A 26,073-nucleotide genomic window follows, 5' to 3' on the forward strand; every position below is an offset into this window, starting at 1 on the left:
TTTTTGGTATTCTTACCCTGTTACTGATTCCCAGAAAGTTTTTTGCACTTGATTGTCTCCAGAAAGCTGAAATTCTCTGTCTTCTGACCATCCCTCAAATTTTGGCATAGCAGTTAGTTGTGTCACCAGAATCTTCTGATAGATCTAAGACTTGTTCATTTTCAGTGAATTACCCCCCCACACACTTTTTTGTTTTTTCCTCTGTGGTTAGGAGTGATAACTTCCAAGTTGTTTATATGCCAGACTGGAAACCAGAAGTCTATTTTTTTTTCAACTGTGTGTTGTTTTGTTAATTTAAAAAATTTAACTTTGTATATTATTTACTAAACTTCAAGAATTATGAAATGAATGATCAGATTTTTTTTTCTATATTCTCCCAGGTGCTTAAAAATTCCTCAGTGAGTTTTTGTTAAATGAATTAATACATGATAGTATAATCATGGAAGATTTTCAGTTTATATTCATTATATATCTCTCTGCATTTGATGAAAGAAACTCAGTATCAATATTATCTATGGACCAATTTTATTCAGGAACGCTTTGAGTTAGTGATTGAAAAATATTGTTAATTTTCTCTTTTGACTATTTTCTTCGAATGAAGAGACAAGTGTTTTTACCAGTGACTGTGAATAAATAGCTTTGAATAATGTACCATAATCCTTTCCTAATGAAATGGGAAACTGTGCAAAGTACCAGATGCGACATTAAGGTGACTTTCTCTTCTTTAGAGACTAGCTTGAAAGAATAGAAAATGTAAAGCGTCAGCATGCCTCTGGAGTTTACAGGCATGAACATTTCAAATACCTTTTCTCACCCTCACTCTATAATTCTTAGCTACATGAATGAGAATCAAACTAATCAGTTCTATAGAAAATGTTTGTCCATGACAGCTGCTGAAGGAAGTCGTCAAGTTCTTCGTCCCAGTGTACTTCTTCATTAATTGTAAATTTGTTTCTGATTCTGGTGTTAAGTGACAGTCTTCAGAGAATTACTGGAATGACAAGCTTCCTTGATCAGCTCATCAGACTACTACACCTGCTTTTCAGGAAATTGAAAGCCATAAATCCCAGTCAAAATAAAATATGTTACTCTCTTGTTTTACATGCCTTTTGAGACAGAGGTAAAAACTGGAATGTTCTATCACATAATTATGTTATATAAAATAAGTTTTCTCTCAATGTGTAAACTTCAAAACTATATGAAAACTGAAATAATTCATAACAATCTTTTTATTAATAACAATCTTAATTCAAGTCTACATATGTAAAATGGAGAATATATCTTGGTAGAGGCAAAATCTGCCAAGTGACTATTATTTCACATTTTTTCACTAGATCCTTCATTTGATTTTGTAGGATAATTTTTAGATGCATGTCTTTTAATTTCCCTTTCAATATATCTTACAGACATGCCAGAGATATGTCAAACATTGTCAATTTTAAGCATTAATAAAAGGAGTTTTGTTTAGTAGATATATTAAAGTTTATACATTATAAAAGAGCTAAACAATTGAAACTTATATCCTGGTGTTTTTCAAACCTCAGTTCAGTTTGACACAAGAAAACCATGATGCTTTCTTACTACAAAAGTATGATTACATATATAATCATAATTTTGAGTGATATGATTATCTTACATACATGATTTGTCATCCCCAAAATGTTTTTAAACTGAATATTTGTTCTCCCACAAAGCACTATTCTAAACATTACCCCAAATTTAAGATTCATGTTTATTTTTAATAAGCTTTAATTTTATATATAAGATAGTTGACAAGCTATACTGCAAAGTGTTCTCAATTAGTGAATGAGTTGTGCTGGAAAGTTTGCAATCTCATATTTAAGAAATTTGAACAAGAGCAGCCCAAGATGGCTGACTCCAAGGATCGGGTGTCGGATGAGGAGAAGGTATGCATAGCTGCTACATTTATCACTCATGCACCTCCAGGGAAATTTAATGAAGTAGTCAATGATGTTTGGCTACTACTTAATAATGACCATCTTCTCAGGGAAAAGGCAGCACACGCATTTGCCCATTATAACATGGATCTGTTCACACCTGTGAAGCTAGAAGGATATGAAGATCCGGATCTAATTACAGAGCATGGTGACTTGGGTAATAGCAGGTTTTTAGATCCAATAAACAAAATTTCATTTAAATTTGATCACTTATGGAAAGAAGCAAGTGACTCTCAGCCAGAGTACGTAGAAGAAGGCCTGAGATCTTGGCGAGAATCCTGTGACAGTGCTTTAAGGGCCTACCTGAAAGATCATTATTCCAATGACTTCTGTACTGTTTATGCTAAAACTATAGATGGGCAGCAGACTATTATTACATGTATTGAAAGTCACCAGTTTCAGCCTAAAAGCTTCTGGAATGGTCGTTGGAGATCAGAGTGGAAATTCATCATCACACCACCTACAGCCCAGGTGGTTGGAGTGCTTAAAATTCAGGTTTACTATTATGAAGATGGCAGTGTTCAGTTGGTTAGTCATAAAGACATACAGGATTCAATACTGTGTCCAATGAAGTGCAAACTGCCAAGGAGTTTATTAAAATCATAGAGAATGCAGAAAATGAGTATCAGACAGCAATTAGTGAAAACTATCAAATGATGTCAGATACCACATTCAAGGCCTTGTACCAGCAGTTTCCAGTTACCTGCACCAAAATCAACTGGAACAAGATCCTCAGTTACAATATAGGCAAAGAAATGCAGAATACTTAAAGGTTGAATGTAAGAGTCTTCAGTATGTGGAAAGAAAAGGATTCAACGTGTGATCAAATGATAAATACATGATTTATAAATGAGAGTGATATTTTGCTAGGACTTTCAAAGTTATCGGGCTTTCTAGCATCATGGAATACTGTTGAACCTATAGCATTGTCTTGATTCTTTTGTGTTCTCTGCCTTGTAATTTTCTGTTATCACTATAACTACTTGTAGATCTTTTTTTGATTTATTATTTTTGTTAATTCGGTTACATTTAATATTGGAGAGGGAAATCTACCCTGAACTCATTTTACTGTTTGGAAGATTTTCCTAGCCACGCAGCCCCATTACTGATTTAGACAAGGGAGTATGTTCATGACTTTCCTACCCCTGTCCTTTCAATGCTCTTCTGGTACTTCAGTGGTTTTTAACTGATCATCAACAGCTAAAGAGGTTATGCTACAACTATTGCTGAATGGAAGACAGGAAGATACACTCATCCTTCTCCCTCTGACTGCCTAATCATTTATAGCATCTCCTAACTATAGTTTTCCTTGTATTTGGGCTTTTCAGGTCCTTTCCGGGGAGCAAAGGACGTTTTCTGCAAATTCCATTATGGCCAGCTTCTTTGGGGAACTTGTTTTTATATCCAAAGACTTGAACCACATTCCCTGCACATGAACATGTTGCTTTTTCCCTTCCCTCACTGTCTCCTTCCCACCTAATACCTTTGCAGTTATAGATATCTGCATTTTTAGAAGAGTTTTACCCATTTATTTTTTGTAAACATTCAAGAACTGCTGACATACTGTGGATATAGAGTATAAAACTTGAAAAATGCAGATGTTGAAGGAATAGTAGATATCTTGTGCTTTAATACTTTGTGGCAGGATTGTACAAACAAGTGACTCAAACAACTATGTAAATCACAAAAACTAAAATGAATCAAAGTGAGGAGGACAACTTCCAGGCAGTATTTTTCTATCATAACCTGTTATTTAAGGGTATACTAGTGATTTCTTCTAAATAGGATGCATAACTTGTTCCAAATTACTCTTTCTCAGTCCTACCTGCCAAGAACTCAAATGTAACTGTGATATAGCAACCCTGCCCTGTGGGGGCCCAGCCCCTGCAAGTTTTGGGGAGTCCCTTGGAAGATGTGGTGGCATCAGCGAATCTGTAGGGATAGATATTAAAAGAAAGAAAGATGGAAGGATAGATATAAAGAGGAAGAAAGAGAAAGAAAGAAAGTGGACAACTGTTCAGTGAAATGAGCAGAAGCCGTTTATTGAAAGTTACAGCAGGTATTTATCCCCAAATTTTACACAGGCAGTCTCACAAGCCTTTCACGTGAACACAAAGCCAGGTGCAGGAGGGGCATCCCCCACCCACCAGATACTTAGGTGTGAGGAGGGACAAATCCCAAGATTGTCTTATTGTTCCCTTTGCTAGTTAATGCTCTTCAAAAGCAGTGCAACAGTCCCTACTAGCCTAATGATGTTCTGATAATCAATAACTTCTAAAGCTCACTCAATACCCATGATGACTAACTTAAACTTTATTACCTTTCTATTCTATGCTAATACTACTTACACAATGCTACGGAAGCTCTTAGTTATAGCTTAAACCAATTCCTAAAGAATGTGGCCCAGTCCAAGGTTCATGGTGGGCCACTTTTTGGAGCAATAGACTACATCTCTTAACAAAATGGCTATTCTAAAGTCCTATATAGCTATCCTAATTTCTATGAAAGTTTCCAATTCCTAATTCTAATATATAAAGCTGATTAGCAGCAGTAAAGCTGTCAAATATAAACAGTAAATGTACTAAGGCCAAAACCATGATAGTAGAAAATGGAGACAATGAAATTTCTAAAGTTAACTATATTCTTATTAAACCTAAAAATATCATGATTGATTATGCTTGAACTAACATGATTCCTTGATGTAGTATGAACTATTCTATAATACCTTCTATGAATAAAATAAATTCAATTTCTATAATAGGTAGAAAAAAGACCTTACATTAACTGTAGCTAAAGCCGGCCTAAAAGAATGCAGCCCAGTCCAAAGTACGTGCTGGGCTCTCAGGAATGTGGCCCAGCCCAAACTCTGTGCTGGGCCACTCTTGACAATCATCTATACCATTGAAAAGCTGAAAACAGTTCTCCATAAGAATATACTAATTCTACAAATATTCTTTTAAATCGTCTAAAGAGACTTGTACCATCTAAAAGGCTCCCAAATGTGACCTGAATTTGAATTAAATCTAATACCTAAGCCTAAACCACAGTTTATGGGAAACAGGAACAATGGGTTTCTAGAGTGAGCTATGCCTGTCACAGTCACAGAGCCTTCAGCTTAGGCCAGCAGAGTTCCTTTAGGTTGTTTTTGTGCTGCATGGCAAAAGGGGGAGGAAAATGGGGTCTACGGCTCCTGAACACGTACTAGCGGTCTGGGGGTCCACAGCCCTCCCTGATCCCTAACGCTCAGTGGGCCTCCGTGGCCATCTCCCAACACTTCCCAGGCATATTGGCAGGTATGTGTGTGATCTCAGAATACATAGGTGACATAGATACGATATGACAACTGGTAATGGTGGATTCATTTACATTGTTTACACTTCTATGATCAGGCCTTAAGGTAAAGTCAGTTTTTTAAAAAAACAAGTAGTGTCTTCCTACTTATCTCCAAATACATGTCAAAAAAGAAGGGTGTTTATGCTTCAACTCTGTTTTTGCTCAGTAATACAGTCAAGTAAGTTTGTTTCCAAGTGACTCATTGAGTTTTGTAAGCATTTTTGTTTATTTCAAATAAAATATATTTGTATTATTTGTCATTCATACCATCCATCCATCCAACACTATCTTCTGTGTTAGGTAGTCCAATAGAAATATACCTGTTTTGTTCTAAAAAAGAAAAGAAAAGAAATTTGAACAAAATTTCTATCAAACTAATGTTGCATAATACAGGTTCTGAAATCAGCTAATATAATCCAAGTATTTAGGTTTTAAGAACAAGGTATAAAGATTATGTTATAATATTTCTTTTTGAGGAAAATGTGCCACAATTAGAGATATCTAGAGGATTGCTTCACTGTGACAGAAATAAGATGTTTTCTTCCCACCTTCCTTACTGAGGAGCTCAAGCTACAGCTGGGGAAACAGGACTTCTCCGGATGATTATGGGAGACAACAACGTCCACCTGGTGGAAGGGTTCCAAATGGGTAGTGAGAGGGTTGTTTTTTTTTTTTAACCTTGGGATTTTTCTTTTGTTTTTTTTTTTTGTTTGTTTCTGTTGATGAGAAAAGAGGCTAAAGGTTTGAATAAGTCTGATGAAACAGGAGAGGGTACTGATGGGCTGAGGATGAAGGCATGAAGGCAGAAATAAAGGTCTCGCCCAGAGGCCACCGTGATGTGAGTTTGGTGTCTGCACTTTTCATAGCGCTTTCTTTCACTTCTGCATTGAAGAAAAAAAGCCCTCAGAGGATGACAGAGCCTGCATAATTACTCCAATTGGGTCCCTGAGTGTTGCTTCTGTGTTTGTTTAAACTTGTATGATTTCATAGTCGGCATCAAATAAAAATTAGCTTAAGATAAACATAATATCACACCATATCACACAAAAGCCTTGTCTCTAATGTCTACTTACGTATAAACATATCTTGACTCTGAGAATTTCAAATAGCTATCAGTTTTTTCTAATCAACTGATACCTTATGTTTTTTTCACACTGATACATTTTAAGTGATTTATTTTTATTTTGCAAGCTTAATGAGGGGAAAGATACTACATGAAATGCACAAAACATCTTGTAATAAATAGCATAAAGGTACTTTTTAGCTACAGTCATAAAGTAGCCACCATCATGGCTCCTAATCTTCCAGTCTGCTGGCATCCACACCATTGGGTAGCTCACTATCATTCTTCCAGACAGGGATGATCTGTCTCATCAGTGAGCTATTGTGAAAATGGCAGTGTCTGGTCTGAAACTAGGTCAAGCCTCGCAAAAATTTTTAAATTTTTTGCAACTAGTAAAATTGTATTATTTCTAGTTTATCTTCTTTTGTTTTCTGGAAAACTCACACATAACAGTGACAAAAACAACTCTGCTAATAGTTGAAATAGAGGTGAAGAATTCTTAGTAAATAAACATTCATGATTTCATACATCTGTATACACAACTATTTAACGAATAATTGTGCATGGTATATTAATTTCAATAAAATTAGGCTTAGTAACGGAGACAACATTGATCAGACAGATATGTTGCTTGCTCTCACAGAGCTTACATTCTAGGTAGTGATCATGTCTATGTTCCATAATCTACCATCTTAGAAAATAGTTTTCTTGTGATCCAATATTCTGTTTTAGATACTGCCCAATTTGTCTGCTTTCTTTTATGTTAGAACTCCAAAAATAATCTATATTCAGTTTATTCTCTCTTTAATCTATCAATTTTTCCACACTCATTTTAGTCACATTTAGATGTTCACCTACCTGACAATGATCTTATAAGGTGACCAATAGCCTCCTTCTTGCCAAAGTCCCTGTTCTTCCTCCACTTCTCAGGAACATTAACACTTTTAGAAACATTTTTTTCTTGGTGTCTATCACACTAACTCTTCTTGATGTTTATTCCACTTCATTGGTTGCTTCTTTTTCATTCTTTCAGCAGGTTCTGTCATTTCAGGTTGATTTTCAGGTGGTAAATCACTCTAGATCTTATAATTTAACATTTTTTGTCACTGTGTTATCTCAAGCAGCCTCATTTAAGCCTATGAATGTTACTACAAGTTTATTATTTATAAAAATATATTCAACTAAAACATTTCTGCCTGATTCCAAATGATTTGAACCAAATTTCTAAAATTAAATGAGCATGGGTTTTTCAAACTGAATTCACTACAGGATCTTCTATAAGATGAGCTGGATAAAAATTGGTCCACGAGCACCTAAAGACAGCATTGTTAACAAGAGAAAGAAGGAGAGTGAGAACAATTGCTTACTATTAATCAGAATATTTTTCAATGATAAAATGGCAGAATTTTTCCCTCCAGTTATAATGAATAAATTCAGTGTCTGTAAACCTCAGAACTCTCATTTGTAAAATAAGGATAAAAATAGTCACTACCTCATAAAGCAATACAAAAATTATAAAACATAACCAAACTAAACTATTTAGCATAACACTTGCATAAATAACTTCATTAATTTTTATCTACTCTTCTCATATTTATTAAGACAGTAGCTTGAATAGCTAAGCATTTGAACAATATTTGTTCTTTAGATTACAAAGGTCAGAGAAGAAACCTTATTGTGGTTTTTAATGGATATTAAGTTATGTACGACACAAATACGAAACTCTTATGTTAGAACCAAAAGCACAATAATTGGATACAGCTGAAATTATCAGGAGTTAATAGCTATATAGTTTTTTTTTCTCTCAAAAATAAAATCCTACAATAGAATTTGTTATTATTTGGGACGTGAAGCAGAATTTTGATGTTTTGGTCAGTCTCCACTTTACCAGGTGAACAATTTGTGCTTCTGACAAAGGGAAATGGGAAAAGTCATGCAATTTACAAATATGGTTTAAGCACTTTTAAGGTGTGGAAAATAAGAGATGGATCATTTTAAGCAATTATAGTGAATGTCATGAGCCAAGATTTATAAGCAGAAAAACACATAGCACTTTCAGGTACACACAGAAGAGTGGAAGAACTGAGGGACAGGTAATTGTCTGGCAGAAATTTGTACAGGACACCACCAATCAAGATAAGGTTTATAAACTCTCTCTTATATTAAAGGCATGAACATATCTGAGTCCAGATAATTCTAACCTCTAAAATGGGCCATATTTTGACTTCATGTTATAGGAGGAAAGCTCAAAAAACTTATAAAGAAAATAGCATTGGTCCTACAAATAAAATATATACTAAAAACATTTTGAAACAACAAAATATAGACCCAGAGACACTCTTTGTAACAATGTCATTTAACATAACATGAAAAAGAATTTAGATCACCAAAATACTATGATTAAGCTCATAATAATTTGTAACCTGGAAATACAATGGGCATTTGAGAAAAAATTAAAAATACAATCAACCCACTCTCTTTTGGGCCTTTTTTCTCTTACTCTTGTCATTTGGTGAAATAATCTTCCAAGGTTTAAGTAAAGACTAATGGTCTAGACCATCAGTGTCCGACATTTTTGGCATCAGGGACTGGTTTTATGAAAGACAATTTTTCCAAGGATCGGGGATAGTGGGGATGGTTTCCAAATGATTCAAGTACTTTACATTTATTGTGCATTTTATTTGTATTAGTATTTCATTGTAATATATCATGAAATAATTACACAACTCATCATAATACAGAATCAGTGAACTTGTTATTTTGCAACTAGACTGTACCACCTGGGTGTTATGGAAGACAGTGACACTCAAAGTGTCTTGCTTATGTTCAGCCTCTCTGTAATCTCATTTTGGTTTCTATCCCTACAGAAAACCCTGCTTCACAAAGATAGAGTATTGGAAATGGAAGCAGGCTTTTCAGTGCTTTTATAGCAATCTCACGATATTCTGCCTTGACTTGAATCTAGAATGTATGGAGATTTGAATTTTTCTTAAAAATACTTTTAAGGAGGTCAGACTCAGTGGCTCAGCCTGTAATCCCCTGCTTTGGGAGGCCGAGGTGAGTGGATTGCCTGAGTCTGCGGGTTCAAGACCCACCTGGGCAACTTGGCAAGACCTCATCTCTACAATAAATCGAAAATTAACCAGGCGTGGTAGCGTGCACCTGTAGTTCCAGCTACTTGGAAGACTGAGGTGGAAGGATTGCCGGAGCCCAGCAGGTGAGGTTGCGGTGGCTGGGAGCAGTCACTGCACTCCAGTCTGGGCGACAGAGTGAGACTCCAACTCAAAAAAAAAAAAAAAGATGAGATAGGTGGTCGTGCACCAGCTTGGAGAAAGAAGGACCTGGCTCAGTCTCTTTCAAAATCTCTGTAAGTGTGTAAAATGTCAAAAATCCCAATGTTCATGCATTGTCCCAAAGTTCCAGTTTGGCTTTAAATGTAGTCATTTTCTCGATGACTTGAACACAGATGTCATTTTCCCCTGAGGTGACAGATTAAGCTTGTTGAGCAGATTTTCTACGCCACACAAGTAAGCAAGCTTTGCCACCCATTCTGTGTCACTGACATGTGCTTCCAGTGGTGATTGTTTCTGTTTTTCTAAAAGAAATCTCTGGAGCAGTTCTCATAACTCAAAAACTCTGGCCCTGGCCAGGAATTTCTCTTCAAGAAGTCCCACTTTACCTATATGGTGACCACTTATCTACCTAATATTGAATTGTATCCCATATCTTAAACACAGTTGTCATTCTGCCCTGAGGTGACAGATTGAGTTTGTTGAACAGGTTTTATATGTCACACAAGTAAGCAAGCTTTGCCACCCATTCTGTGTCACTGACATGTGCTTCCAGTGAACCGTTTTACTAAAAGAAATCTCTGGAACAGCTCTCATAACTCAAAAACTCTAGCCGTGGTCAGGATTTCTCTTTAGAAAGTCCCACCTTACCTGTATGAAGACTGCTTATCTACCTAATTCTGATTTGTACCCCATATATTTAAAATAATAAATAAATAAATAAATAAAATAAAGCCATCTCACTTCTGTGTATAAAAGTAGACGTGTGTGCTCTGTGTCCATCTCCTCACACTACTGCATGAACAGACATGCGTTAAGGGCATGTACTTTAATTTGGTTGATAATTTTCATTAGGTTGATAATTTTAATTACATCCTACAAAACATTGTTAAATTCAGGTGACATTTTTTGGTTGGTCAGCATTTATCTATGAATGACACTGTGCATAGATTATATTCAGAAGTGACCTCTTTGACCAGAGTAGTTAAACCAGAAAGCCACCCAGTCATGACAACCACTCCATTCATGCACATATCAACACAAAATGACCAGTTCAGTTTTCCTGCTATGCAATCATTCAAAGACTTAAATAGTTCTACAGCTGTGGTATTGGTTGGTAACAAAAGTACATATAACCTCGTGAATATCCTCATGAAAATATATTACATAAAAACAAGCATGGTTGTCTTGTCAGCATTGGTAGACTCCTCACTTGGATGGCGTACCATGACTCATTAATCCGCTCTAACTATTGTACCTCAATATTCTCTATTTCAAACATTTCTGCTATTTAATCTAGTTTGCCACATTTTGAGCTGTAGCAATTTCTAAAAGTTCACAACAAATGTCCTTAGCAACAGATAGGATCAACTCTTCACCAATAGTAAGGGTTTCTTAGTGTGGTTAGCTATAAAGAATGATGCTCTCAGTGCAGACACACTTGATGAAGTGACGGACTTCAATAATTGCTTCTGTTCTTTGTGTTCACATTTTTTTGCTTATCTTGAAAAACTCCAAAAGTTTGTCTTTTAATGCAGAGTGGTTAGTCTCCGTGTGTTGAAGTAGTTTTGAAGGTTTTGTGGCTCTGTTGGATGACTGCTTACCACATATCATTCAAAGTGAACTTGGAGAATATAAATCGCCTGTTGCAATGAACACATAATTTAAGTTGAACTCTTGGTATTTTCTATAAAATTCACTTTTCTTTTTGTTGGCAGCATTAGAATCATCTGCTGTCTCATCATTGAATCTTTCTCCCTTTACAAACAAGCCCTCCAGTGACATTTGTTTTTTTACTTATTTTGGCTAGGGTTTACTTGTGGGCTACCAAAACTGTGACTGAGGCAAGTGCAGTGTGGGAAAAAGGTGCAGATGGAAGTGGTAAATAATATAATGGGCAGTCCATTTGCAGACTAAAATAAGTGTCAGATTCTGACTTAAAGCCTACCACCAGATGCAGATCACAATTGAACTACATCAACTCACTTGCCACTCACTGATAGGGTTTTCATATGAGTCTGCAAACAGTTAAGTTATGATGGTCTCTGTGTAATCAAACTACACTGCTAATGTTAGTCTTCCCCAGAGCTAGCATCACTGCCTCAGCTCCACCTCAGATCACAAGTCATTAGATTCTTGTAAGGAGTGCACAACCTAGATCCCTCACGTGTGCAGTTCAAAATAGGGTTTGCATTCCTATGAAAATCTAATGTCTCTGCTGCCCTGACAGGAGGTAGAATTCAGACAGTAATGTGAGCAACGGGGAGCAGCTGTAAAGCTTCACTTGCTTGCCCACTGCTCATCTGTTGTGCAGCTCAGATCTTAACAGGCCATGGTGTGGTATGGACTGGGGACCACCGGTCTAGATTTTCTCCGAGAAGTAGCTTTTATGAGTGCATTTTGAAGGGGAAAGAATAAAAGACTATAACAGATAAAGAGGTAAATAGATTGATATATTTATAGATAGATAATAGACATAGATAGATGGTAGATACTATAAATACATATATATGTATTTATATATAAGATAGATATGTATAATATAACCAAACATATTACCTTGGCATAATACACCCTAGCTCAATTAACTTTTGAATTAAAACTGATTCTGGTACTGAGATCTAGTTTATCAAGGGAGAAAAAGTATTTTTTCTTGCGGACTTAAAATTTTCAATATCCTGAGGGCTATGCAAAAACACCGTGCTTTTTCCATATAATTTACAGCAAGATAAGTGTAAATTTAATATAAATATATCAAATTATCTTAGCACTAATTGGTATGTTTAGGTTTTATTAGCTAAATTACAACACAATAAAAATGGTAATAAAATAGTTAAAAATATACTGATATATTTGTAAAGAAATAGTGAGAATATTTTATTAGAACATGTATCTTTGCCATTGGTTTCCATTGCATGGGTTTTTACATATGCAAATATAAAAGACAAATGTTTACATCTTTTTAAATTTTCATTTTTATAGATTTGGGGTTACAAATGCAGGTTTCTAACATGCATATATTGTGTAGTGGTGAAGTCTGGGCTTCTAGTGTAGCCATCCAAAAATAGTGGACATTGTACCCAACAGGTAATTTTCAGCCTCACCCTACTCCTACGATCCTACCTTTTGTAGTCTTTGGTATCTGTCATTAACTCTGTATGTTCCTATATCCTTATTGTTTAGCTCCTACTTGTAAGTAAGAACACAAAGGCTCAAGCTCCACTAGTGTGGTGTCCAGGCATCGGCTTGCCCAAAGTGCCTGCCATATTGTCTCAGAAACATATCCATTAGGTTTCTGTGCCAGTCTATTAATCACATCACCTAATGTCCTTCTAGAGTCACCAGCCCTGACACAATTGGTTTTCTGTTGGACTTATCTAATTTTAGGGTTATCTATGACTACATAACAACCTACCCAAAGTTTGGTTGTTTTGAAGAGCAAGTGTTTTATTTTATTATCTGATTTTGTGGTCAGAGCTCAGACTTTGGTTTGCCAGTTTCTCTGTTTTGTGAGGCATTGATTGGGGCCACTATGTAATATTCAGTTTGGTGTCTAGAGTTGTCTAAAGAGTAAAAGACCACTTCATTCATGTGTCTAACATCCTGGCAGGAAGGTGTAAAAGACTAGTATCAGTCAGGTCTTTCTCCTTCTCCCTGTAGACTAGGGTCTTTCCAAAAAGTTTCCCCTGCATGGTAGTCAGACTTTCTTGGTGATTTTAGGCCCTGAGAAGTCAAGGTGGAAGCTGCCGGTTTTCTGTAGAGCATGAAGAGGCAAAGTGTTATGTTTCACTACATTTCTTGATCATAGCTATTAAGAGCCAGACCAGATTCAAGAAGTCTCCACTTCTTCACAGATGTGGTTTCAAATAATTTGAAATTATCTTTAATATGTCACACATACTACACTTATGATAATACACTGTAGTCTCATTCCCACAGTCTTACAAGCCCCTACCTAAAACAGCACACATTCCCATTTTTCTCAGAGAAGGATAGTGTACAGATGCAAATCTCATCCTGGATCTATTGCCCCATTAGTACAAAACACATTTCAGCTCCTCAGAGCCAAGTAAACAATGTGGATTTGAATAGCTTCAATTTAGAAAAGTGTATTTGTATTCCGAAAGGACTCTAAATATTTTTCATCTGTATATTTTTCATCGCCTCACCCTGCTTATTCACTCTGTTTTGTTCAAAGTTACTTTTTCCCCCCCAGGATGAAAAAAGTCCTCAAAGAGAAACGTTTTGTCCATGTGAATGAGTTAAAACAAAAAACAGCAGAAACACTGAAAGTCATCAAAATTGATATGTTACAAAACTGTTTTGAGCAGTAGAAAAAGTGTCTCATTAAGTGTATTACATCAAACAGTTGGTACCTTGAAGAAGCCTGAAGTATAACATAAGAATAAATACATATTTTTTATAAATAATTTATGAGTTTTGGAGGGTTCCCCCTCGTATATTACATAGAATCAATAATAAATATTGATATTTTCTGATGAAAATAAATGCCACATTTTTCTTAACAAGAACTTGGTAATGACCTATTAATTCCGTGGTACTTAATTAATAGAAAATACTTTTAAAAGACTAATAGTGATGTTTGGCTACCATCCTCAATAATTTTTAAATATATTTGGGGGAAAGAAAGTAAAGAAAGAAAAAAAGGGAGGGAAAGAGGGAGGGAAAGACGGTGGAAATAGGGAAGAGAGGAAAGAAGGAAAGAAGAAAGGGAGAGGGAAGAATGAAGAGGGGGGAGGAAAAGGGAAGAAAAATGGAAAAAGAAAGAAAGGAGAAAGGGCGTAGGGATTGTGTAAAGGGAAGATGGAGGGAGACAAAGTAAAGCAGAACAGTTGTAATTCGTAGATGAGTATTGAAATTTTTCTCTTACAGATTATAATATTTTAGAGATAATATATTTATCTGTGGCACACAGTGGATGATAAATATTTAGTAGAAAATGAAGATGGGTGATTAAGAAGGAACACAGTTTATCAGGCTAGAAAAATTACCTGAAGAAGGACAAGAAGGGGCACAGTAGCAAGATGTGCATGGAGAAGAGAGAAGCATAGAGCTGTGATAACAAAAGTGTCCTGATGAATAACAGGAAATAAGATTGGATCAACAGAATATGATAAACTTGTGAGAATCCATTGTATTAAACTAGAAAGAGAAAAGGCAAAATACAGACAGATGTTCTTGAAAAGACTGGTTAGATATAAAAATAATACTTTAGATAAATGAATCTAGAAGATAGTTTTCAAGACAAAGAGATCTATTAAATGGGCTGTTTAATCTCAGTGTGAGATTATGAGAGAAAAGGATAAATCAGAGGCACATTTAGAAGGAAGAATCATCAATTTTGAGAAACGAATTATGAATAAAAAGTGTTTTTCTTTCTTTCTTTTTTTTTTTTGTTTTTTGTTTTTTGAGTTGGAGTGTCACTCTGTCACCCAGACTGGAGTACAGTGGCCGCTCCCGGCCACTGCAGCCTCGACCTGCTGGGCTCCAGCGAACCTTCTGCCTCAGTCTTTCAAGTAGCTGGAAGTACAGGCACGCGCTACCACACTCGGCTAATTTTTGATTTATTGTAGAGATGAGGTCCAGGCGGGTCTCGAATCCGCGGGCTCAGGCAATCCACTCACTTCAGCCTCCCAAAGTGCAGGATTACAGGCTGAGCCACCGAGCCCGGCAAAAGTGTTTTTCTTAAACTTTCAGTTATTTTTATTAATTTGTCTTTAACACACAGATATCGATTGGAAACACTGTCTGAAAATCAAAACCTACACCCGATTTCCATTAACCATTCTAATAAATTATTTTATAAAAAATAATAAAATAATATAAGATAAATATTATATTTATTTTCATTCTTCAATGGCAGAGTAGTATTTCTTTCTTGTTTTTTATTTTTATTTTTTTGAAACAGAGTCTCACTCTGTTGCTCAGGCTAGAGAGTGCAAATGCACCCTCATAGCCACTGCAGCCTCAACCTGCTGGGCTCAGGCAATCCTACTACCTCAGCCTTCCAAGTAGCTGGAACTACAGGTGCGTGTCACCACGCTTGGTTAGTTTTTTGATTTATTATAGAGACAAGGTCTTGCCAAGTTGCCCAGGTTGGTCTTGAACCCCTGAGCTCAGGCATTCCCCTCGCTTTCACCTCCCAAAGTGCTGGGATTACAGACTTGAGCCACCACATCCAGCAAGAGTAGGGTTTTTTAACCACTACAATTAAAGCAACCAGGAGGAAGAAAAACAAGCATTTGAATGTGTGTAATTTGAAGATGAAAATTGAATTTTGTTAGATTTATTATGACTTTCTATCTACATTTTTTGTTAGTACTTAATACTTTAGTAAATTGTCACTTATTTGACTTTGATTTATCTCTGGATCTGCATAAAAATAGTAGCATAAGGAAAACATGGTCACTGAAATCTCATGATATGACATATTTTTGGTAACTTTAATTTTGTAGGTTATTGTAGAGCAGTGTATGAAATATATAAGACAAAAATAAATGTCTAAGGAGCCACAATGTGCTAACAATCATATTTTTTGGGGAAACAGTCTGATTATTTTCCACTCCTCTGAGTGATTGCTGCACTAGAATATACTTTCAGTCTCATTTATATGGTGTCCCAAGGAGAGTGGTATTCTTTTGTTGTTTCTTATTGATGGGGATTTAACTCTGCATGTCTGACATTGAGCTGAAGAACCCTATTGGGATTTGAAAATCCTTTCACAATAGGCAGATTTTTGCTATGCATAGACTGGGAGAAGTAGCATGGGCTCAGGGTAAGAAGATTTTAAAATTGTAGATCTGGAAAAGAAGAAACTGAAGAAAGGATAACAGTATGTATTACAATTACTTTTTTGTTCAGTATTCTAGTTCAATGGCAACAAACAATTTGCTTGTTACTAAATGCATAAATGAGGTTATAATAGTAGTCAAGGAGGAAAAAGGCATTTTAGGCAGAAATTTGTAACCAATGAATTAACAGCTTAAAATTCAAGTTTCACATACTTATTTCAAGAACTCAATTATATGGCAAATATAATCCTAATACCAAATCTTATCATATATTTCATATTTTGTTAATTTATATACCTTTATTTTGGATATGCTAGCAGATCTTAGGGATCTTTTTAGCCTTTCTCCAATTTATAAAGTCAGCTTTTCTTTTTGACTATGGAATAACTGAAAAAATTGACTTTTTAAATCAGAAGATAAATTCTCTTAACTTTTCTTCCTATATCACCAGTATATTTTTTTTCCATCAGAGCAATTATTTGTACTACAATACTGTTTCTTTCCTCCTTCTACTCTGTGTCTACACAGTAATGGACCTCAGCACCACACAACTCACTACACTTGACCACTTCCTTCTCAGTCATTAATCCGAGTAGTCCTATTAGTTTCCCTTATATATCTTATTATATTTTCTTTTTGTTAGTTATTATTTTACCATTCAAATTTTCTCCTACTTGAACATATCATTTACTTTCCAAATACTTCTCTTTCAAATGCTGTTCTAGTCATTTACTACAACTAAAATGAAATTTTGATTCGAGATATCTTAAAGACATGGCATGAATTGAAAACCTATTCACACAAATATAAAAATACTCTGAACACTGGGTGCCATGACATAATGGGGATATGGATGTTTCTATTCTTTGGTAAAGTAAAATATAGTTATATTCCCTGTAGATATGTATAAGCATTGCCTTTGTTTATGAAACCTGTGAAAAGTCAGTCAATTCTCTGCCACACAAATGCAGACTTCATCTACAGCACAAAACAACATGAAACTCATCTTCTGTCTCCATACTAATGTGCATTCATCTCAACTCAAAACCAGTCATAGACTGAACACAAAGGAAAGACAGGTATTCTCAATCCCTGAAAGCAAACAGCTGTACAGGGTCAAGGACATGTATATAGCATACATACAGCAATTAGTGTTACATTGGACAACACTTCCTACTTTCAGTAGTAGCAAAAACAGGAGAAATCTGAATGACATGAATTATAATTTTTAAAACTTACAGTAATCATCAAATTTATAGCCTGATATTATTTTCCTTTCAGCTAGAAGCAAAATAACCTACTTATTATTCAGAAAATAGCCCACTGAGTTAGATACTATCAATGCCATAAGCTTACTTCTTAGGAATTTCAAGGGTTGGCACTGGTTGTAATTTAAAATATGCCTACTAGCTTTGTGGTTTAATTTTGACTTGTGAAAATAGTAACAGAATAAAACATATTTACTTCAAAAATTTACAGCACGTGAAGAGAAAAAATAGATGAAAAGGAATGAACAACATGAAACATTATTGTGGAAAAACACTAAAACTGCAGTCACTGAGTCTTCTAATAATTTGAAATCTGTAGTAATTAGACATCAGGTAGGTCAAGTATTATTGTGGCATAATATACATGGGGGAATACCAAAAAAGCACAGAATTATCTTTTGGAGGGCAGGCCCCTTGTAGTACACTCAGAATTTGTTCCTCTGGATCAAATGGTCAACCAAAGTTTTTGACTGGATGTTTTGAGAGGGTTGCAGCACAATTTGCATAAGAAACATCCTGAGTTGTGGCAAACAGATTTTCCATCATGACTGTTCACCTGCCCCCAGTGCACTGAGTGTTCAGCAGTTTTTAACAAAAAATGGTATGACTCCCATGCCTCAATCTCCCTATTCACTGCATCTTGGATCTTGCCCCAATGACTTTTTTTGTTTCCCCAGATGGAAAACATCCTCAAAGGGAAACATATTGGTAATGTGAAAGAGATGAAACAAAAGTAGCAGAAGCACCAAAAGGCATCAAAATTGACAAATTCAAAAACTATTTGAGGCTTTATGCTTAGGTCTTTGATACATTTAGAGTTGATTTTTGCATATAGTAATACGTAGGGAGTCTCATTTTAATCTTCTGCATGTGGTCAGTCAGTTTTCCCAGCAACATTTACTGAATAGGTTCCCCTCTTCCCAGTGGTTGGTAGTGGAGGCTGAGTCTAAGATGAGTTGGTTGAAAAATTTAGGTTTTGCTTCTGGAATCTCTAACTTGTTCCATTGGTCTATATGCCTGCTCTTGTACCAATACCAGGCTGTTTTGATTATTGTTGCTTTTCAATAAAACTTAAAGTCTGGGAGTGTGATATCACCTGCTTTGTTTTCTTTTGATGAGGATTGGTTGACTATTCATTGTCGTTTATGTTTCCATATGAATTCCTGTATTTTTGTTTCCAGGTCTGAGAAAGATGCTGCTGGTAATTTAATGAACATTACATTAAATCTGTAGTTTGCCTTGGGCAGGATGGACATCTTAACAATGTTGATTCTTCCAACTCATGAACATGGAATATATTTCCATTTGTTTGTGTCATCTTTGATTTCTTTGAATAGTGTTTTGTAATTTTTGTTGTAAAGGTCTTTCACGTTTCTGGTTAAGAAGATGCCAAGACATTTCATTTTTTGTGCAGCTAATGTGAATGAGACTGTGCTTTTGAAGAACCTTAGAAAATGCAGCAGACCCCCTTTAGAATCTGGAACTGGAAATCAATTTCTGATCAAAACCTCAAGTGCCCATGCCATAAGAGATAAGATAGACAAATGGAACCTCATCATACTGAAAAGCTTCTGCAAAGGCAAAGAAACCATCCGAAAGCAGGGAGACAGCCCACAGATTGAGAAAAAAAATATTTGCCAACTGTATGTCTGACAAAAGCCTAACATGTAGGATCTATAAGGAACTCAAATTGCCAAAAAGAAAAAAAAACAAACAGCCCTATTACAAAGTGGGCAAAAGATATGAATTGACACTTCACAAATAGCAGCAGCCAACAGCTACATGAAAAAAATTCTCAACCTCTAGTCATCAAAGAAATGCAAATTAAAACCACACTGAGATAGCACCTAACTCTAGTCAGGATGGCCATCATCAATAACTCAAAAAACAACAGATGCTGGAGAGAATGCAGGGAAAAGAGAACATTTCTACATTGTTGGTGGGAGTGTAAACTAATATAACTTCTGTGGAAAACAGTTTGACAATTCCTAAAAGATCTAAAAATCAACCTCCCATATGACTCCACAACTCCCCTACTGGGAATATACCCAGAGGAATTAAAATCACTCTATGAAAATGATATCCGCACACATATGTTTATTGCAACATTGTTCACAATAGCAAAAACATGGAACCAAATGTGCTGTTCATCGAAAGAGGAATGGGTAAAAAAAAAATGTTGCATATACACGATGGACTATTACACAGTCATAAACTTATGAACTTCACAGCAACTTGGATGGACTTAGAATCTATAATACTAAGTGGCCTATCACAGAAACAAAGAACGGACTAGCACATGTTCTCACTCATAAGTGGACCTTAAACAATTATCCTAATACTATAAGAAAAGGATTGATAGTATTAGGAAATTGTCCAGGGGTGGGGGAGGGATTGGCAGTCGTGGGAATCTGTCAGTGGAGTGGGGGGAAACACCTCATCATCAAGGGTACTGGCATAAAGAACATTTGTATACCTGACCCTGAATTGTACCCCACATCTTTAAAATGCAAAATTAAAAGTAAAAATTAAAAAACTGATTTGAGCAGTGAAAAAAAGCATGTCAATATGTGTATAGCATCAGAGAGCACTTTGAAGGTAACTGAAATTTAAACATGTAAGAATAAACACACATTTTTCATAAATAAATTCTTTTATTTTGGTGCCCCACTTGTAATAACATAAAACTTTGCAGAAAAAAGTGGAACTAAATGTATAATATATAAATGTATATCTTATCTTATATGTCAGAACAATACATTTTTATGTTCTGCATCTAAATTAAAGTAGTGCTGATGAAAATCTCACCAGGGGATAGGAGCTGCTGGTGGACAGGATTGTCTGCTGTTCTCGGGACTATCCTGAGAAGAGCTTGCAGAATTCAGCTGATTCTCATTGCCTGGTACCTGACCCACACCATTATCTGTGACAGCAAAGTGGCTAGAGTCTGGATCCAATCCATGGAGAGAAAAGATAAGGGAGAGGCGGAGAGGGGCCCCATCCCTGATGAGGAAACCTGGACTGCAACCATTTTCTCTGTCCGGGGTCCAGGCAGAAACCTGCATTGACCTACCCAGTTCTACTCAGCCTCCAACTTGGGACCTAGAGGTAATCTCATCAAACCCAGAGAGACAGTCACTCCTCCCCCATGCTGGATTGGACACACACAGGTCAGATCTGAGTGGCAGACTTGATAGGCAGCAAGCTGGGTGAATCCAGATCTGATCCACTTTCCTCCCACAGTAGGCCTGGGACATCTGACCCACACTGACAGCAACCCTATCAGCCTACCCTCAGAGCAGGGGTGAGGGACTGGAAATCAGAGTTAAAAGGAAGTTGGACTTACAGGAACCAGAGAGGATTTTTTTTCTGTTTATTTTTGTTTCTCTCATTTTTGTTTGTCTTTTGTTTTAGTTTTTTTTTCTCTCTCTCTCAGTTTTTGATAATGTTTTCATGCTTGTTTTGTTTGTTATTTTATTGCTGGGTTTTTTAGACTTCCTATATGTATATGAGTATTTGTGAGGGAGAGTACATCAATGGGGGGGGGGGGTTGTTGGTTTGTGTGTTTGGCTGATTGTATGATTTATTTTATTTTATTTTGCACTTTTCTTTGTGTCTCTTTTCATTTGTTAGCTGATACATCTGTCTGTTTTCCCTCTTACTCCTCTCTCTCCACCTTTCTCTCACCCCCCTCCTTCCTTTTTCCATTCTTTTCCTTTTTCTTACCTCGTTTTGCTTTCAGGGAGCAAACCTATACACCCACTCCATGGACAGATTATAAGGCAGTGGGGAGTGGGTTCCAGAGGCCCACACACCTGTCAGTGGATACAGATTCTGAATCATATCTTCCCCCTCAATTAAATCTCAAAACTGCAAAGAGTGCAGCCTCCCACCACAGTCCAGCTTCAGAACTGAACAAAGTCAGAGGATCCACATAAGGAAGAATAGGAGATTGAGCAAACATAAATAAAAGTTACTCCCTACATCCCTGAACAACAGAATTAAAGGGGGCGGGGGGAGGAAGGAGGAAAATCTACACAAACGAAGAGAAATTAAAAAGAAGAATGTGGGTCAGACCCCTGGGAGGTCAGACATTAAGAATACAGACTTCAGAACACAAACAATGAAAATCCCCCAGAATGACTGATCCAAACCACAAACCCTGATATCAAGAAATTAATAGAGAGAATAAATATAATTCAGAAGTGACAAGAGCAAAGAATGAAGGAGTTGATAATTGCGATAACATCAATAAAGAATATAGTAAGTGAAATAAATAACAAGCTGATAAGCATGGAAAACATGATTAGATAAGCAGAAGAAAGAATCTCAGACTTGAGGACCAAAATATGGAACTAATCCAGACTGTCAAAACCTAGAAAAGAAGCATAAAAAGATGCAGTAAAACCTTCAAGAGATGAGTGATTATTTCAAGAGGCTGAACTTAGGATTAATTGGACTTCCTGAGGCAGAAGGAGAGACAGACTCCATCTGGGAACATTCCATGAAATTACCCAAGAAAACATCCCCCACCTCAGCAGTGATACAACCAAACACAAGAGATTCAGAGAACCCCTGCAACACAACAAATGAGTAGACCAACTCCTGGACACATAGTAATTCACCTACATAAAGTAGGTATAAAAGAAATAATCCTAAAGGCAGCAAGAACAAAAAGCCATACTACCTACAGGGGAAGACCAATTAGAATAGCAGCAGACTTATCCACAGAAACACTCCAAGCAAGGAGAGCTTGGAGCCCAATCTTCAAAGTTCTCAAAGATAAACAATTTCAACCAAGAATTACCTTCTCAGCTAAGCTAAACTTCATTTGTGATGGAGAATTAAAATCTTTCCCAGACATTTAATCCCTAAGAGCTTTTTGCTGTCTCCAGACCAGTTCTACAAGAAACACTTAAGAAAGTATTAAACACAGAAGCCAGGAAAGAAAGAATGACAGTGCCCGTCATACAAATTCAGGGGAAAAAATGAAAAAACACATAAATCAATCCAAAAGTCAAAAGAAAGAAAACAAACAAACAGCAATAACAAGAATAAACTCTATAAGAACCTCATGACAGGGATAAACTCTCACATTTCAATAATTAGCCTAAATGTGAATGGACTAAATGCACCACTGAAAAGACATAGAATGACAAAATGGATAAAATATCATGAGGCAGCAATATATTGTCTCCAAGAAACTCATTTCACCAGAAAAGACACTCACAGAAATAAAATTTCAGGTGAACGGAACACAAAAGAAAGCAGGAGTCATAATCTTAATATCAGACAAAATACCTTTTAAGCTATCAAAAATTAAAAAAGATATGGAAGATCACTACATAATGATAAAAGGTTCAATCCATCAACAAGAAATATGCATCCTAAACATATATGCACCCAACATAGGAGCACCAACTTTCATAAAGCAGCTTCTAGGTAAACTTAAAAAAGATATTGACTCTAACATTACCATAGCTTGGGACTTGAATACCCCACTCATGACCCTAGACATATCATCAAGACAAAAAATCAACAAGGAGATGCAGAATCTCAATATGTAGCTTGACAAAATGAACTTAACTGATATCTACAGAATACTCCACCCAAAAAGCACAGAATATACATTCTACTCATCACTACATGGAACACACTCTAATATCAACCACATTCTCAGCCATAAATCAAGTATAAACAAATTTCACAAGGTTGAAATCCTGTCATGCACCTTCTCAGATCACAGTAGAATAAAAATAATTATCAACACCAACAAAGCAACCCCAAAACCCACAAAGACATAGATACTAAACAGCATGATGCTAAACAACTCCTTGGTCAACATGAAAATCAAAACAGAAATTAAAATATATCTGAGAGCAAATGAAAATGTAGAAACATCTTACCAAAATCCTGGGATGCCATGAAAGCTGTACTAAGAGGGGATTTTTTATATCTCTACAAACACACATGAAGAAAATGGAAAGATCACAAGTTAACAGCCTAAAAAATCATCTAAGAGGGCAGGAAAAGCAAGACCACCAAAACCCTAATTTCAGCAGAAAAACACAGATCATCAGAATAAAAGCCCAAATTAGGGACATAGAAGATGAAAAGATAATGCAAAAATATCAATGAGACAAAAAGCTGATCCTTTGAAAAGATAAACAAGATTGATGGTCCCCTAACTACACTCACCAAGAAAAAGAGAGAAAAAGCCCAAATAAACATAATCAGAATGCAAAAGGTCAAGTCACAACTGACGCCGAAGAAATATAAAAGATTATTAGAGACTACTATGTACACTTATATGGAAAAAAACTTGAAAACCTAAGGGAAATGGAGGGCTTTCTAACACCACACAATCTTCCAAAATTGAAACAAGAAGAATTTGAGACTCTAAACAGACAAATAACAATCCAGGAAATTGACTATGTCATAAGAAACCCCTCCCCCCCCCCCCCCCACACACAAAATAAATCCCTGGACCAGATGACTTTCCAGCAGAAGTCTATAAAACATACAAGGAGGAACTGATACCAATCCTACTGAAAGTATTCCACGTAATCAAGAAAGATGGAACTCTACTCAAATCATTTTCCAGAGCTAACATGACACTAATACTCCAACCAGGTAAATATCCAACTAAGAAAGAGAACTATAGGCCAATATCCTTGATGAACATTGGTGCTAAAATTCTCAACAAGATCTTAGCTAATTTGATTCAACAGCACATCTCAAAAATCATACACCATGACTAAGTAGGCCCTGGGATGCAGGGCTGGTTCAACATTCATAAGACCATAAACGTAACCAAATATATCAACAGATGTAAAAACAAAAACTACATGATTATATCATTAGACATGGAAAAAGCTTTTGATAAAATCCAGCACCACTTCTCGATAAAAACCCTTGAACATCTAGGCATAGAAGGAACATACCTCAAATAATAAGAGTCATCTATGAGAAACCTACAGCTACCATACTGCTAAACAGAAAGAAATTGGAATCATTTCCCTTGAAAATCCAAACAAGACAAGGATGCCCACTCTCACCTCTCCTTTTCAAAATAGTTTTGGATGTCCTAGCTAGAGCAGTCATACAAGAAAAGGAGATCAGCGGTATCCAAATAAGAAAAGAGGAAGTAAAGTTATCCCTCTTTGCAGACTACATGATTCTATATCTCAAAAACCCAAGAGAATCTGTCAAAAACTTCCTTGCACTGATAAAGGACTTTGACCAAGTCTCACGGTATAAAATCAATGTGCAAAAGACAGTCACATTTTTACACACCAAAACAAACAGAAACTCAAATAAAAAGCACAACCCCATTCACAATAACCAGAAAAAAATCAAATACCTTGGCATCTTCTTAACCAGAGACGTGAAAGACCTTTATGATAAAAACTACAAAACACTGCTCAAAGAAATCAAAGATGACACAAACAAATGGAAAAATATTTCATGCTCATGGATTGGAAGAATCAACATTGTTAAGATGTCATCCTACCCACGACAAACTACAGATTTAATGTAATACCCATTAAATTACCTGCAACATTCTTCTCCAACCTGGAAACGACAATACAGGAATTCATATGGAAACATAAACGACCATGAATCACCAAAACAATCCTCAGCAAAAAACAAAACAAACAAACAAAAAACAGAGCAGGAGGTATCACTCTCCCAGACTTTAAACTCTGTAATAAAGTTCCAATAATCAAAACAGCCTGGTATTGTTACAAGAACAGGCATACAGACTAATGGAACAGGATAGAGATTCCAGAAGCAAAACCTCAATTTCTTAACCAATTCATCTTAGATAAAGCCTCCACCACCAACCAACAGGGAGAGGAGAACCTACTGTGAACACCGGCTAACCACATGCAGAAGATTCAAACAAGATCCCTTCCTATCACTATACACAAAAATCAACTCTAAATGGATCAAAGACCTAAATGTAAAACCTCAAACTATAAGAACTTTAGTTAATGCAGGGTCACCCTTATGGAAATTGGAACTGGCAACAAATTCTTAATCAAAAACCCAAGTGCCCATGCCATAAGAAATAAGATAGACAAGTGGGATCTCATCAAACTGACAAGCTTCTACAAAGCCAAAAAAAAAATCAAGAGAGCAGGAAGACAGTCCAAAGTCTGATAAAAAATATTTAACAACTGTATGCCTGACAAAGGCCTAACATCTAGGATCTATAAGGAACTCAAACATGCTAAAAAAAAAACAAAACACACACAGTCCCATTACAAAGTGGGCAAAAGATATGAATAGACAATTCTCAAAAGAAGACATACAAGCAGCCAACAGATATATGAAAAAATGCTC

General features: G+C 36.1%; 1 pseudogene across 1 annotated transcript; it reads left to right on the top strand.

Annotated features, from left to right (window-relative positions):
- Positions 1 to 1,868: 1,868 nt before the first annotated feature.
- Positions 1,869 to 2,991, top strand: LOC103270929 (annotated as a pseudogene). The gene has a single exon (XR_505014.1). The product of XR_505014.1 is annotated as an F-actin-capping protein subunit alpha-1 pseudogene (transcript).
- Positions 2,992 to 26,073: the final 23,082 nt, after the last annotated feature.

The sequence above is a fragment of the Carlito syrichta genome, unplaced genomic scaffold (assembly GCF_000164805.1).
Source record: "Carlito syrichta isolate Samal-C Ts95f unplaced genomic scaffold, Tarsius_syrichta-2.0.1 Scaffold310863, whole genome shotgun sequence".
NCBI lineage: Eukaryota > Metazoa > Chordata > Mammalia > Primates > Tarsiidae > Carlito > Carlito syrichta.